Below are 17580 nucleotides of genomic sequence, written 5' to 3'. Positions count from 1 at the left end.
AATTTTTGGTGAGTTTTGCAGAAGCTGCAGATGACATATGAAGGCCAGCAGATGAGACAGAAAAAGTTTAGAAACTCAGAAATGCAAAAATATAGTAGAGTATTGTGTAATATCAACATATTTTATTTTTAATACCATAAACACATGCAATTTATTTTTTTAAGCTGAAACAAATAAAAAGTCAAAGTCTACTAAAAGAACATGAAAACTAGTGGATGACCCACAAAGGCTAGAAATGTTATCATATAGCCTAAGATCAAATACTTAACCCAATTTTACAGTAAGGTACTGTAAATACCTCAACAAGAAAAAGAAAAAAATCAGACGTCTCTGGTACAAAGGGAAGGCCAAAAATGTTTATGCAGATTCTCCAGACGTGGAAGTGTCATGCCTCTAACCCCTGTAATGTGGAAGGCATACCTGTATAATTATAATATATGTGTGGAATAGCTAGCTAACTAACATTTTTCCAGTGCTTACTATCTGCCAGACAGCTGTTTTAAGAGCTTTATAATTGTTATCTCATCTAATCTTCACAATCCTGGTAGGTAGGTGCTATTATGCCCTTTTCACAGAATGAGGAACATTATGTATATTTTTGTATTATAAACACATGTATGTTTATATATACATACACATGCTAGTAAGTTAATGGTCAGTCTATGTCAATAGTATACTTATAAAATAATAGATGTCCATTTATGTCCTTGGATTTAATTTGTTTTCTTTTGGACTAGATCTCTAATTTCATTGATATAATAAACTTTTTAGTGCAGATTGTCACTTACTTTGCAACTCATTGACTTGGAGAGTTGTTGGAAGGCCCAGAAAAATACTATCATTTGTCTGGGGTTGCACAGCTAATATATGTCAGAGGCAAGATTTGAACCTAGGTCCTCCTGATTCTGAGGGCAGCTCTCTATCCATGATGGCACACTGTGTGTAATATACTATAGAATTTTGTATGTCAACAACCACTTCAGACAGTTGGCCAAAATCAGTGGAGCCTATTTAGAGACTCTGGTTGTCTTTATCCAACTTCTACTAATATAGATGAGCCAGATCCTTTGAAAGTGAGGCTGGCTACATCTCCCCCTCAGGACTTTAGGGACACCCCAAAGAGGCTCAGAATATCTTCATTCTAGTCCATTCTCACCAAAAATCATTCACAAACAACAGTATCTCTTCTATAACTTTAATTGAAATAGTGTTTAGTTGTTCAATATTTAATCAATTGACATAAAATAATTTTGAAAAGATATGTTTACTTAAAATATTTAAGAACCAATATAAAAATATAACATGCCCCCTGAACTTAGTACACATTCTTCAGTTTGAACCCTGGGGAGAGTGGATTCAAATTTAAAGCACTTATTTTTTTTTTAACTTTTACTTTCTGTCTTAGAATCAATACTCTTTATTGATTCCAAAGTAGAATACTAAGGGCTAGGCCATGGCAGTTATGTGACTTGCCCAGGATAACACAGATAGAAAGTATCTGAGGTTTTAAAGCACTTATTAGAAAACATTTGTTCCAAAAAGTTCTTTTCCAACATGGCAGAACCAATGGACCAAGCTGCTCCCTTATTTCTAGAAATTAGTCATCTATTCTTAGAACTCTATGATATTACTTCAAGTCTTGACTGCCTGGTTGATCCATTACTGCAAGGGGCCAAGCAGGTTGCTCCTGGGAGCTCTGCTGCTAATTAGAAGCAGCCACCTGCAAACAGGTATAGACTCCAATTCCTGGACTTTTTTTAGATCTTACGAAGTCATAGCATAGCCAAGTCCATTCCATCTCCAATACTCATTTACCCCAGAGCAAGAAAGAACAAATGCAAAGAGGGAAAGAAACAAGGTGCCATGTTTGTGATTGCTTAACACTTTTTTTGGGAAGCCACTGACTTTTCTGTTATTACCTATCTCTCCACTCAGAGGTTTTTAGACATCCTTCTTTCCCTCTAATTCAGACTGGGAAGAAAGAAAGGCTAGTAATGAAAACATGATATCCATGTACTCCTACTTAAAAGACTATGCATTTAATACAGAGGGAATAAAAAGAGCTGCCACTTATATTATGTCTTGAAATTTGTAAAACACTACATGCATAAGCACATTTGAGTTTCACAATACTGTGAGCTATCCCCATTTTACAGATGAGGTAACTGGTGTTGGAGAGGCTAAGTGATTTGCTGCATGCTAATTTGGGTTTACATATTATGATTCTAATGCATATTGTCTTACATTATTACACTTTTAAAGACAGGTCCATGGTTGTGGGGAAATGATAAAGGTGTTCCTAGACAAAATGCAACAAAAAAATTAAATTCTTGTATTTTAAAATGGAAAATGGCATTAGTTCAAACAATCTGATTTAGAATAATAAAGAGGAAAATGATCATGCTGTGGAGTATCTTATAACCTTACCTCACTGGATTATTATAAAGAGATTTGCAAACTTTAAGTGCTATAGAAATATAAATTATTACTACTGAAAAATGTTTTCATATCCAATCTGTATCTCAATTAAAAATGCTTATTGATGATAAACAATTATATCTTTGTCACTAACAAATTCCTTCAGTATTGTTGAATTAAAAACAAGTTATTTTAAAATATGAGATTAAAAACCCCTTTTTGTCATTCATTTTCAAATAGTAAGCATTTTGAAAATTATTAGTGAATATGTTCCCACAAGGGGATGATGGTTTTATCTCAAGTAAATTAATTTGCTACTGGAAAAAAAAAAAGAACCACAACTCAAAGTAATGGGGAGCCACCGAAGGTTTCAGAACAGGGAAAAATGACATGACAAAAGCAGCATTTTAGAAATATTAATGTAGTGTCAGTGAACAAGATGGACTGAGGTAGAGAGACGAGGTATGAATGCTATTTTTGAGGAGACTGCAATATTCTGGTTATGAAATGTGAATCTGACCCAGGGTGGTAGCTTTGGCAATAGAGAGAATAATGAACAAATCTGGGGCATTTTAGAAGATGAAATGATGGGATTTGGTTTTAAAATGGAAATGGGACCTGAAGGAAAAGAAAGAATCAAAGCTAACTCCATGGTTTCCAACCTGAGATATTTAATGATCAGTCCAACACTGAGTTCCCTTTTGTACTCTATTCACAAATGGGATTCTCCACATGTTACTGTAGCTTCCTGCATTCCGATTTACCACTGAAATTGCCTGCTATCTTTCCCCAAGTTACTGCACAGGTAGTATTTTGATTGTTGTTATATGATCAGAGGAAATCTCATGCGAAAAACAGTCCTTTTTAATCCCCTTTATTTGAACAGTCTCTTATTTCTTAGAATTTGTAATATTTTATATAGTCCTGGGACCTCAAGGGACATTATTTTCCCAGACTTAAAAAAAATCATTAGGCTCCCTAAAAACGGCTTGGGTATTTAATGCATTTACTTTTAAAAATCTACCTGCTGTAAAAATACTTATTTTTTCTCTTTTCCCATCTTTTAGCTTTCTTTTGAAGTCACATTATTAAACCTCCTTAAAAATATTTATGTGTATTTAGTTAACAAAAGCTCCTGTAAGTTGAATCCATGCTGGGAAAGGTTCAGGTAAGCTCTCTCTCTATAAGCTTACAGACAATTGTGTAAATCTTCAGCCATTAAAGAGAAAGGAGAAAAAAGCCATCCTCATTACACTGCTGTCATTTACTCTTCATCTCCTGTCCTCTTTAGCAGCATTAAGATGGGATGTAAATTTGCCAGTTAATGCTGTTAGAAAATGGATGGTTCAAGAAGGGCAGGAATTAGAGATCAGTATTAGGTGCAGATAAGCTCCTTCCCCTCCGCAGTGGCGGCTGTTTAACATTCATGGGAAAATCATCATCAAACAGCGTTATCACAGCTCTGTTGATGGCTGAGGAACTTCATCACTATGATAATTTTTTTTTATAGCTGTGAGCCAAAAAGCTCCCTTTTATTTCTGCTGTCTATAACTGTGATAGAAGCTTGTTTGTGTGGGTAGGATATTGCAAACCCAGGGCTCTTCAGCCAGGTTTGATTTCTTCCTCCCCATGCTCCCCCCTTTCCCCCCTTGTGTATGTTGCACTAAACAGTCATGCTGATAAAAAAAAAAGTGCTCCAACAATCGTTCAAAGCATAACAGATATTTTTATGATCAGTAATTCAAAGTTTGACATTCTGTAATGAAACTGTCATCCATTTTGTTGTGAGCCAAATGCTTAGATTAGAAATGGAACATGTAGTTGGGGGCTGGCGTGGAGGGCAAGGTAAGGTCTATAGATCTGAATGTCTAACTTTGGTTATCGAACAGTGGATGATGGTTCGAAAATCTCTCACCTTTGGTTTTTGACTGGTCCATGGAGAAGGTAGTTATTTTTTTGTTATCCCCGAGTTGAAAGCTAGATGCTGCCCACTCCTTGCCTTATCCTAAGTTGACTTTTGAAAAGATTTTGTGGAGACGTTATCAAATTGGTTTATGAATGACACCCTACAAAGGGCCTGGAACATAGTAGGCAGTCAATAAATATTTGTTGAATGAATGAATATAGGATATTTTCTCTGACATGTTTTGACATTTTCAAATATATCTGAGCTAAAATTCATGGTCATTGCTAGCAGCACATTGGGGTGGGGGGAGGAAGAAGTGCAGTCCCAAACTGTATGCATTCTTCTGAGGTAGATAAGGAAACTATTCAAGGATATTTCTAATTTATTAAGGTTCTCAAGCTTATGCTCCTTTGCAGATTTGACCTCATTTCTGGTAGTGTATCTGCTCTAAATGGCATTTTTCCCCAGTGGAATAAAGCTGGAAAACATGGTGCTAAACAGCAGTTTTGGAGCTTGTACAGAAATGTCCTATAATTTTGATAGTCGGAATTTAAATTCGGTATTGATTTGATTACTTCAGTAATTTACTTTTAACACCAGCTCATTCCTTTTCTTGTCCTGAGTACAGACTTCCAATCATGCCTTGTTGTGCTGAATTATGCTTGGAGTTTCGAGATAAGGACTTTTGTCTAGTAGGCCTGCCTTAGACTACCAAACTCATTTCCCAGAAGACTAGGGTTTGAATCCAATTGGCAACCTAGAGGTGAAAGGCCATTGCTTTATCATTTAAATATAGCTATTTAAACATAAGTTTAAAAGAGATACTGCATGGTTGAGGGACTGTGTTGTTCCTATGAGGATAATCTTGGTAAAAGCTTCAGGACTGTTCTCTAAAGATCAAATGGTCCCCTCCAGTCCCAAATAGCTTTGGACACCTCTGACCCCCAAAGGTCACAATTCAAAAATGTCCTTTCACATCTGAAAATTCTCTCTCCCAAGTCGCCACTCCATCTTTCCCACAACTTCCAAAATAATCTCACAAATATATAGGTTAGCCTATGCCATTCCTCCATGCAAAATCTTTCAGGGGTTCCTTACTGTCTATTCTAATACTTCAATGCATGGAGGATCTTGTTGTTGTATGTCTATAGTCAAGCCTGAGCATTGCAATGGATAATTAAGGAAATTAAGGAAACAATCTGAGCTACACAATTTATTAGTAAATCAGGCATAATAAAAGGGTCAGTGGATTCCCCAGTCAGTCTAAAAGACCCTGAATACAGAGGACTTTTATTTATGTCCTCCTATAAATTCATCACATTACTGGGCACATAGTAGGCATTTAGTAAATATTTATGAGTGATTACAAAAATTTGCAAGATAGTTCATGCCATCTTCTCTATAAATATTTATCTGGTAGTTAACATCAATAATACCAAGTGTCTAGCTTCAATCAAATATGCTATCTACTGTCTAACTAAATTACTGACAATCAACTATGCTGTCTAAACTTTGTATCCAGTAAACACTTGCTAATCTCTCCGAATCTTCCAGCTCTTTTCTTTTACTAAGTTTCTACCACCTTATCTTATCAACAACAACATAATAACACATTATCAGTGGGATAAATTAACAACACCAAAAGTAAAATAACATTAAAGGATGTTCTGATATAAAACAGAGTCAAGCTTCAAGTAAATAAAAATCTAATAAATTAATAAATAGTATCCTTCAACTACTCCTTTCTATTAGCATATGATGTAAAAGATTAAAAAGGATTCAAGTATTTAATGTAGATTCAGGACTCCAGGAAATACATCACAAAGTTTATCATGGTTTATTTTTTATATACATTGCTGATATATCCTTATGGTTAGTCATATTATAAAGGAAGATATCCAGTTATTATAGTTCAACAGTATCTTTCAAATATATAACTACTAATTTTATATTTTGATCACCCTTCCAAACATTCTTAGTTTAAAAAAATTATATAATTTCCAATTTCCTTTGTGGTTCATGCTTTTGTCTTGATGCCTTCAGAGGCACTTATTTACTTTTTTTTTAACTTACTCTTTCAAACAAGTTATTAGGTGACCTGAATGAATTTAGGAAAAATTGACTCAATGAACTGCTACAAAATTATCCTCTTATCTGAGACAGAGGCTCAGATATGTCTCTGTCCTCTGAATAGAGGGAAAATATTCAGATAGAAAAGATCATATATTGATATATAAAATTTACAAAATCCATGCAACCTTTCATCACCACCTGAAACTCTATAATCCAAACTTTCTAATGATCATGTTTGGAGAAACACTGTATTTCTGACCAAATATACAGGTAGTCTTTTTCTGTCTGCCCATTTTTTTTTCAAAGACCACTGAAATTTTATCAAAGCCCCCCCCCTTTTTTTTAACAAGTGGATCAAAATCCTGATGTGAAAAGATCTATAAAATCTTATTAGGCTAGAAAAATGTAAAAAAAGAAGAGCTAAAAAACACAGAATAACATAGTTTCTGAGGAAGTTGTAGGATATGATGTCAAGATGTAGAGGAAAGCTTCCCAGCACATTGGGTGCCCCCCACCCTCCCATGGAGAGTTTATTGGAGGCCATGGACAAAAGATGGTTAGAGGTGTTGTGAATGGGTTGAGATATGGATTTTTGGAGAGAGGACCCAAATCAATAAGATAAAAGCTTCAGAACTTCTTTGAGTGTGGGAGAATATAATACAAAACAGAAGAAGATAAAATGATTAAATTTGTAAGGCTGCAACTTTAAAAGGCAGGCTATCACCACAGCATATTTTATTGAGGTGATTCATAATGGCTCCTGAAAACAAAACATAGGACCCAATGAAAGTGGTCTATGTACATTTAGAAACCATTAAAATCTCTCCTCTTTCATAATCTATTTTACACTATCACTTAAAAAACTGTTTTGAGTCATGAAGAAAAAAAGACAATGGTTATAATTTTCATTGGTCTTTTTGGAAACCAAACAATAATTTTATATCCATTTATCTCCTTATCGCTATGTTTCTTTTTCTTTCAAATATAAAAATTTAATTAACCTTTTACTAACTAGCATCCATTACAATGGCATCTTTTATTATTCACAATATGAAAGGCAATGACATATTAATTAATATTTTCACTTAATTTTGACTTTAGAGCTAAAGATGGTCAATTTCATGAGGACCTTTTAAAATAAAACTCAATATACATATCAGATATTTGATACATATATTTGTCATTGTCAAAGTAGAGAACTGTTTTGAAGCAAACATGTTTTTTGAAATAACTATATATAGTCTTTCCAAATTTTATTTATATGACAGGGTTATATGTACAATATTACTTGGAAGATGCTCATAATATTGCAACTGAGTATTAACTGAGGGAACGAAAACATTTCAAGGGAAAAATCAGAGTATAGATATTGGTCATTTTTCTAACTAATAATGAAATCTCTGCCCAGTCTGAATGCGCCATCAATCTTATTCCAGACACTTTAAGATACATTACATAAAACTTTCTTGGTTATACTCATCAGCCTAGAAGCATAACTTCAATAGAACATTATGAGAATAGTAGCAAGAGAATGACTATTGGTGGTAGTGTTAATATTATACATTTTTTTATCAGAGATTCTTCCATGGTGCAAAGGGTTCAGGTACATGTTGGGAGAAGTCTCACCTCTCTGTGTCATTGCCCTCCCTGCAATGAGGAATACATCATAATCCTTTGTGTTGTCACTACCTTCTGCTACATATATTTCACAAAGATCAAAAAAGAAAAAGGTTATTAATTATTCATTAATTTATTTCAGTTGAAATAAAAACCAGATATCAGCAGAACTAATAGAAAATATCTCAGACCATCATTGAACAATCTTTCCCCCCAGAGACCTGCCCTGATTCAGGCATCTCAATTCACTGAAAGGGGCTAACTGCCAACTTTGTCTCATAATTCCTTAGCAAATGGCATCTATTGTGGCTGCCCATAGCTTCTGCTTGATGCTGCCCTTTGTTCTTCTTGCTAACGCTTTCTATAGCTGGTACCTAGCTCTCTCCTTGGAGCTCTCAGCTGGGGAAGTTAGCAGTCATTTCTTCTGTGGTCCTGCTAGGTTTTACTTTGACTGTAGTTCTCCTTAGCCTCCAGGAGGGAGAAGGGCTAACCCTTGCAACAGAGGAAAAGCAGCTCACTGTTCAAGCCCATCTCCACAATGAACAAGGGAGTATTGCAGAGTTCCCTCTCCTGGTGGGAAACATCAATTCACCTTGCATACAGATCAAATGCAGGGACAGGCCAGAGGGTTTCAGTTTTGTAACTTTTTCCTTGTTTTACAAGCCAATTATGGCACTTGTTCCACAAAAGTTTTCCTGAGTCTGGAGCACCAATCTTTGAACCAATATCCATTGGTGGTTGAGTGAGGATGAAAGTTTGATCGATTTGTCCAGTAGAATGTGGAAATAATTTCATTTTGTCTTTGTTTCCTCAATTCCTTGCACATAGTAGATTAATAACTATTTGTTTACTTGAATTTAACAAATGTTTCCTTTTTTCCTGTGGCCCTTCAGTTTCATGAGCACTTCCCACAAGTACAAAGGTGGTACAGTGATAGAGTGCTAGGGCTGAAGTCAGAAAGACCTGAATTGAAATCCAGCCTCAGGCCCTCTAGTGTGTGTCACCCTGTGTGACCCCTAGGCAAGTCACTTATCTTCTGTCTCAGTTTCTTTAACTGTCAAATGAGGATAACAATAGCATCTATTTCTCAGGGTCATTGTGAGAATCAAATGAAATATTATTTGTAGAGCACTTAAAAGTAGTAGTAGCTTAAAGATGTATATACTCTTTCCTTCCTTTCCTATGAAAAGGAATTTTGTATTCTCTCCATTTTCCCTCAAATCCTACTAACCCTCTGAGCACATTAGGTTGGGGATTATTCAGATTATACAGTGCTAATTTGTTTGTTTATTTTTAACCTAAGAGTATTGGATGGGTGGAAATAAAGAATACATAGCATCAAAAAATCTAGGTTAAAATCCTATTTCTACTGTGGAAAGGAAAACTGTGAATCAAGCTTTGGCGTTTCTGCCCACTGAAGTGTAGGAGCCAGTGGTTGGAATGTGATCATGAGGGGGACTGACAGTTGGAGTGAGAGAAGAGGATTGTGGGAAAAACTGTGAACTGAAGGGTTTTTGCCCTCTGACCTCTGCTGAGTGTGAAGCATAGACCAGGAGCACTATATCCCAAACTGTGGAATACCTTGCCTGTATTGCCTTACCCTGGAGAAGAAGGTTCCCATATGTGCGAGAGCATCCATTAGAGGAAGAATAAGATGAAAGTAAACTGCTGAAAGGGGTTGATCCCTTAACTTCAGGGGGTCACCTTGAAGATCCTTTCCATCCCTTGACCTTCCTACTTGCCTTTTGTTTAGTAAGACAGAGATAGTGACTAGCTAGAAGACAAAGAAAGCTGAAGCTGAGCCACCTTGGCTCAACTGAAGAAGTAGCAAGGGTTTCCTATTCCCACTTACCTATTTCCTTTCTTGATTTATGCTAATTTTTAAATTGCTTGAAAAATAGATCACAGTCAGATTCATATTGAAGGGAGAACAAAGAAAGAGAGGCTGGTACTTAAGTTAGCCTTTAGCCTAGCATAAAACAATTTAAGTCAACACTGACAGTCTGCCTGCCAGACAAGGGGGACTTCTGGGGTTCGACTACCAGTCAAGCCTTGAGGAGTAAACTCCCCTATTTCCCAGAAGTCACTCAAAACATTGGTCCTTCATCCTTAACCTACTTTACCCAGGGGTACCTTTCTTGTGGGTTGAGAGAAGAGAGGAAATTTCAAAGACAGTCTCTCAGCAGGGGGTACCTCTCTCCTTTTACCTCACCAGTAGCCATATTCCCTCTGTCCCTTAAACTCCTCCGTTCCCTGTTACAAACCCTTTCTAATCTCCAGTACCTCTTCAATTATCCTCAATACCTTCATTTATTACACTACCACTGATTACCTATGTGACCTTAGGTAAGTGATATAATCTAAGAAATGCTATGACTTCTGCAGATTGTGTGTGTGTGTGTGTGAGAGAGAGAGAGAGAGAGAGAGAGAGAGAGAGAGAGAGAGAAAGAGAGAGAGAGAAGAAAGAGAAGAAGGAGAAGAAGAAGAAGAAGAAGAAGAAGAAGAAGAAGAAGAAGAAGAAGAAGAAGAAGAAGAAGAAGAAGAAGAAGAAGAAGAAGAAGAAGAAGAAGAAGAAGAAGAAGAAGAAGAAGAAGAAGAAGAAGAAGGAGAAGGAGAAGGAGAAGGAGAAGGAGAAGGAGAAGGAGAAGGAGAAGGAGAAGGAGAAGGAGAAGGAGAAGGAGAAGGAGAAGGAGAAGGAGAAGGAGAAGGAGAAGGAGAAGGAGAAGGAGAAGGAGAAGGAGAAGGAGAAGGAGAAGGAGAAGGAGAAGGAGAAGGAGAAGGAGAAGGAGAAGGAGAAGGAGAAGGAGAAGGAGAAGGAGAAGGAGAAGGAGAAGGAGAAGAAGAAGAAGAAGAAGAAGAAGAAGAAGAAGAAGAAGAAGAAGAAGAAGAAGAAGAAGAAGAAGAAGAAGAAAGGGAGGAGAAGGAGGAGAAGAAGAGGAGGAGGAAGAGAAGGGGGAGGAGGAGGAGAAGAGAGAGAAAAGAGGATGATGATGATTTCTATGGTGCCAAGAACTGGGAAAAACTTATCCTCCAAATTTACCTTCTAGAAAATACTTGTATCAGAACTAAATGTAAACCTATACAGTTTACTACTTATTTTTGGTTCCTCATCATTCTTTAGTGGGAAGGTGTTGGAATGAGGGATTTTCCAGAAACTATTGTGTTGTCTTTGTAGGATGCCCAAGGCAGAGTCTATCTCAAAAGCATATTTTTCATCTTGCTACTTGTATCTTTGATATAATTTCCTGTATCTACTATGACCTTCTTCCAGCAATTGGCCTCTCTCTCATATATGTTGGATTTCTTCCTTTTTGCTGATTCCTTCCCATCTGCTTACAAAATGCTTGGGTCTACTTCTATCTTTAAAAACCGAATAAATGAACAAACAAAACTCTTCTTCCCTTAACTATGCTACCTCTTCAAACTATTATCCTATTTTCTTCTTTTTGTTGCCCAATTTCTAGAAAGAGTAGTCTCTACTTCCCTACTATTCACTCATTCCTTGACTACCTGTAAACTCATTTTAGTCCATGATGTTGAAACTAGTTCTGTCTAAGCCTTCCCCTCCTCAGTGATTAATTCCCCAGTGGAATTAAATATAATTCCAAATCCAATGGTCTTTTTCAGTCTTCATCCTACTTGACATTTGTGCAACATTTAATGCTGTCAACCACACCTCTTCTTGATAATCTCTATCTCTTTAGATTTTTTAATATTGTATTCTCAGTTTTTTCCTTCCTACTATTTCTCTCTTTAGTGTTGTCATCTTGGTTCTGTAAAAATGGAGACTTGAATCCAGGACTTCAATCCCCAGAAGTCCTTGCTCCACTTCCCCAGAATGCTTTGTAATCGCACTGAATTCTCACCTGGGCCGAGAGCAAATTATGATTTAAAGGGTCTTCGCTATAGGTGGGCTCTCTTTTTCTTTCCTGTTTCCGCTTGTAAGCAGATGGGGCTCTTTTCATAATGTAGGTGAGGTTGTCTAGGCCAGAGGCCTAGACACATGTTTTCTTATTCTGTATTTTCTTTAATCCTTGACCTTTAATAAACCTCTAAAAATATAATACTCCTTGCAGAGAGAAACTAATTTCTACCTGCCCTGGCTGACCCTAAATTTTAATCTTTACAGTTCCAAACCTTAAACCTTGGGTTGGTTTTCTCCAAAGGCTTATCCTTATTTTTTTCTCTTTTCTCTCTACATTCTCTCTTTTGGATAGCTCATTTATTTTCATGGCTTCACGTATTTCTTACATCTATGTGAGTAAATTGGGCAGTTAGTGGCCCATTGGATAGAGAGCAGGCCTGAAGTTAGAAAGACTTGAGTTAAAATCTGGCCTCAGATACTTACTAGCTTTGTGACTCTGGGTAAGTCACTTAAACCTGTTTGCTTCAGTTTCTTCATCTATCAAATGAACTAGAGAAGAAAATGAAAAACTACTCCAGTATCTTTGCCAAGAAAAACCCAAATGTGGTTATGAAGAGTTGGACATAATTGAAAAATGACTCAACAACAACAAAGGAAGCCAGGGAAGTCAGAAGGCCAAGATGAGGAGGGAAAGTATTCTGGGCATAGTGGACAGCCCTAGAAAATGCCCAGAGCTGAGAGATGAAGTGTCTTGTTTATGGATCAGTCAGGAGGCCAGTGTCACTGGATTGAAGAATATGTATATGATGGGGAGTTAGTTGTGAGATGACTGAAAGGGAGGAGGGGTCTAGGTTATGAAGGGCTTTTAATGCCAAACAGAGCATTTTGTATTTGATCCTCTGGCTATAGGGAACTATTGGAGTTCACTGAATAGGAGATGACTGCTTTTAAGGACAATCTCTTTGGTGACTGATTGAGGATGAATTAGAATGGGTAGAGATTTGAGGTGGCCAACACAAAGCTATTGGAGTAGTTGAGGCATAAGATGATGAGCACCTGCACTAGAGTGGTGGTAATGTCAAAAAGGAGGAAGGGGAATATTTGAGTGATATTACAAAGGTAAAATTGACAGGCCTTGACAACAGCTTGGATTTTGGGGTAGGGGAGCATGTTAGAAATAATACAGAGTCCAGGATGATTCCTAGGTTGTGAGCCTGAGGGAATGGTAGGAAGGTGTAGTTCTCTACAGTTATTATAAAGGTAGTTGGGGAGAAGTGTTTAAGTAGAAAGATAGTGACTTCTGTTATGGCCATTTGTTGTTCAGTCTTTCAGTCATATTGGACTCTTTGTGAACCCACTTGAGGTTTTCTTTGCAAAGATTCTGGAGTGGTTTGCCATTTCTTCCTTCAGATCATTTGACAGATGAGGAAACTGAGGCAAACAGGGTTAAATGATTTGCCCAAGGTCACTCACCCAGTAAGTGTTTTAGGCCAGATTTGAACTCATAAAGATGAGTCATCCAGGTTCCAAGGTTGTCTTTTATCCACTAAGCTGCCTAGTGTGAATTTTAAAACTACTCCACCCTATTGAGACCATACTTTAGAAGATCTGATTTAGCTATTTCCTGATTAGTAATAATGGAGATACTTGGTTTAGCAGAATCAGGTCTTGGGAACTCTACATTGCTCCACCCTATTTAGTTTAACAAGGTCAAGAATGTCTGCACCATATTCAAGGATTAAGTATCTGAGGAAATGGCCTTCAATAGACATATGCAGAAACAGTGGACAGACCCCCTGGGCTGTCCTAAGTCAAGCTAAGCTATCATTGGTACAGATGAGATGCAGAAAAGTGATGTAAAACTGTCTATATAAGGCACATCACTTCCTCTGCTCTACCTCTTTTCCTGGAGAGGCAACTCTGGCTGGCAGCATGCTAAGCATTACAACATCTTGGTGTGGTGGCAGCTATTTGTCTGGGTTTGGTAATGTTTGCCCTTGAGCTGATTTGGATTCAGGCATCTTGGCTGAGCCCTTTTTGGAGTTCAGGCTGATTCCTTCCTCCTTATTCTCCAAACCCTTACCTTCCTAGAGCCTCTGGTCTTCCTCCTGGCACTAGCAAGGCGGGAGAAATCCTACACCCTTTCCTTCTTCCTTCTTAATTTCTTTCCACGACATCAATTAAATCACCATAAATTTCTAGCTGACTTGGTTATATTTTTTTATATTTGGGATATCCATGGCGACCAAATAATTTACATCGTTTAGGTCACAATGCTAAAATTATCCTTTACACTAGGTGTCTACTGAAAATGGAGTTTGAGATGTCTGAAAAGGCAGTTGGACTAGTGAGAGTGGAGATTTTCAGTGAGATTAGGGCTAGACAGATTTGAAAATCATCAGTATAAATGTGATAATCAAATCCAAAGATCACCAAGAGAAATGCCATAAAGGGAATCCTATTGGACACTCATAGTTAGCAGGAATGATCTGGATGAAGATTCTGCAAAGGAGATAGAGGAGTCATCAGCTAGTTAAGAAGGGAACCAGAAGAAACTGGTATTCTGAAAACCTAGAGATTAGCAAGGAAGAAAAGGTGAACAACTGTGTCAAACATTACAGAGAAGTCAAGAAGGATGAGGACTGAGGAAAGATCATTGGATTTGGCAGTTAGGAAATAATCAAGAGTGGATAAATGTTTATTAAGCACTTACTATGTGTCAGGTTAAGTTCTGGGAATATCAATATTAAACAAGAGAGTCCCTGCCTTTCAGAAGTTTACAAAATTATGGGGCAAGAAAAGACACACAAAGAACCTGGGAAGTAGAATGGAGAGAAAAGAAGCCCCCAGAGAAGTCCCAAAGTAGTCTATCCAGGTGAGAAAAGACAACATGTTTGAGCTGAGCATCTCTCCTTAAATGGATGTTTGGACTTCTGTAAGGGGGAAAAGGGGCTAATTTTTAAAAGGTTAGACTGGATTATTTAAGAGTATGGTTGCCAGAAATTTAATTTATTCCAAAGAGATTTATTTACAATTTATTTACAAAATGTAGAAAGAGTGAAGTAAGAAAATCAGAGAGAGGATAAGGTAAGATATCCAAGTCTCTCTCAAGAGGTAATTCTCTCCTAAGGTTAGTTTTTTTTTTCTTCAGAAAATCCAGCAGTGAAGAGTCAGCTTTTCATTCACCACATGTCAGTTCAAAGGAAGAGATTTCAAAACAGCCTTACCAGGAACAGGGTCTTGGGTCCAGCCTCCAAAGAATGAAGAATTGTCTCCAGACTCCACTTCCAAAGAATGAAGAACTATCTCTCACAGGAAGTGACATGTCCTTTTAAAGATGATTCTTTTGCGTCACTTCCTGTGTCTTCCCCTAATTTTATGTCTACCAATCACAGCTGAAGCTTTGCTTTAGGACTGCCCAGGGGCAGTTAGTTTAATTCTGATTCATCACCCACTATTGCATATGTGGGTCACAGACCTCCCACTTAATGATTAATTGGGACATTACACTTTTGGTGATTAGATCTAAAAATGGGCAGATCTCCATACTCAACTTTTAAGTAGGGTATTTACACTTTTGGTGATTAAATCTAAAAATAGGCAGGGTTTATATTTTTAATCTTCACAATCAGGGGAGAGTTAATTTTAATATTCACACTTCATGGCTTCACCCTCCTATCAGAGAAATAGAGAATAGTGATGAGGTGGATAACCAAAGCTGATGACATCTTACAGGATGATGGGGTTATCCTAATAATGAGCTTCCTGGGGAATGGTAGAGAAGTCAGTCAGAAGAGTCCAAAGTAGTATAGCCAAGTGAGAAATGATTGGATCATTTATTACTTGGAAGTAGCAATTTTGGAGAAATGATAAAGTGAGAGGCTAGACTGAAAGAAGTTAAGAGAGTAAGAAGAGAGAAAGTGATAACATTTATAGTAGGTAGCCTTTTCAAGGAGTTCAGCTAGAATGGCTGGAAGAGATATGGTGAAAAGAAACAAAATTCATACTGGGAGCTGAACAGACCTAAACTCTAACACTATGCTGTGTTGTATTGTGGTTTCACTAGAGAATTGAAATATAAATGGAGATTAGCAGAAAATTTGAGTCTAGAAATGGAGATTCAAGTTCGAGATTTAGAGAATGTATGGTCATATTAATATATCAATATCAATAGATTATATTAATTAATAATCATAAATTACATATAATTATTAACCAATATTAATATACATGCTAATTTCATATATTAAATATATATTAACTATACATGATATATTAAATATATAACATTTATATTATAAATTATATAAAATATATAAGTGTATATATGTATATATTTGTTTTTCCTAAACCTTCTGTCTCAAATGCTAGTCTTTTATGATAGCTGCTTTCATTCCCCTTTTCCACTCTATGCTGATGTATTGATATAGTTCTAAGACAGGTCTATCATACACTTTTTCTGAATTAACTGTACTAATGAGTCCATGGACTCAGACACCATCTCTCCCCCTCAAGATCATTACTGAGACTTTGAGTTTTGGACTTCATGAGAATGTATTGGTAGAAAGTCTCTAAAAATTTGGGAGGAATTCCCATTATTCACTGGCTCCCATGTCTTCCCTTTGCCTCATACCCTTCCCAGTCCACTGGCATAGGAAGTGGCATTGTCACCTTTGCAAGTTAAACATCTTTAAATAATGAATTATTCTTGCTTATCCATGATTACCATGGTGGATACCTCTCACTTAGATTCTTGTGTTAGCCTCCTAACTGGCCTCCACTCTCTTGCATAGGGTATATTATTCAAGGATAAGATGACTTTACCATAACAAAGGCCTGTAGAACACAGGAGGAATACAAAATCACAAGAATAATCCCATAACTGCTGCTCCAAGACTTAATTCCTGAGGGATAAGGACAGGATATACCTTAGTACAGTTCTTGGCACACAATAGACAGCATATAAAAGCACTAGATATTTATTTCAATACCACTTTCTGCTCGTGTGAAAAAGCAGCTACTACACCTAATGTGGAACAGCTAGATCGTACAATGAATAGTGCACTAGGTCTATAGTCAGGAAGACTCATCTACTTGAGTCTTGAAGTATAAAATCTGGCCTCAGACACTAATTAGTTGTGTGACCCTGGGCAAGTCACTTAAATCTATTTGCCTCAGTTTTCTCATATGTAAAATGAGCTAGAGAAGGAAATGACAAACTACTCCAGTATCTCTGCCAAGAAAAGCTCAAATGGGATCATGAAGAGTCAGACTCAACTGAAAAGACTGAACAATAACAACACACACACAAAAGCTGTAAAGTATGCATGTGGGGGAGGATCTGATGGAGAAGTCCAAAGAAGATCATGCAGTAACAGTCAAAGTCTTTCAGTATACTATTGGAAAGATTGGCATACAGAATCTATTTAGATTGTATACCTCACAATATTTTCCCAATTGTCTTCTTAGGTGTTTGATCTCTTAGATCTTTGGTCTAAACTGATGAGTGGTCACTAATTATTTTGGCTGCATTTTGATCTCATGGACAATATGGATTCTCTGTGGTAGATATACTCTCCAGGATGGGAATTAGTCCACAAAGTTGTAGAATACTTTTGGAAATGGTATTCACCAGGCTGCACTAGCTTCTCTCATTATACTATTCATCTTCAAGTCGTGGGTGAATTGAGAGAACATTGGC

This window comes from Monodelphis domestica, chromosome 1 (genome assembly GCF_027887165.1).
Source record: "Monodelphis domestica isolate mMonDom1 chromosome 1, mMonDom1.pri, whole genome shotgun sequence".
NCBI lineage: Eukaryota > Metazoa > Chordata > Mammalia > Didelphimorphia > Didelphidae > Monodelphis > Monodelphis domestica.
The sequence above is the reverse complement of the archived record's forward strand: the minus strand, read 5'-3'. Positions refer to the sequence as shown.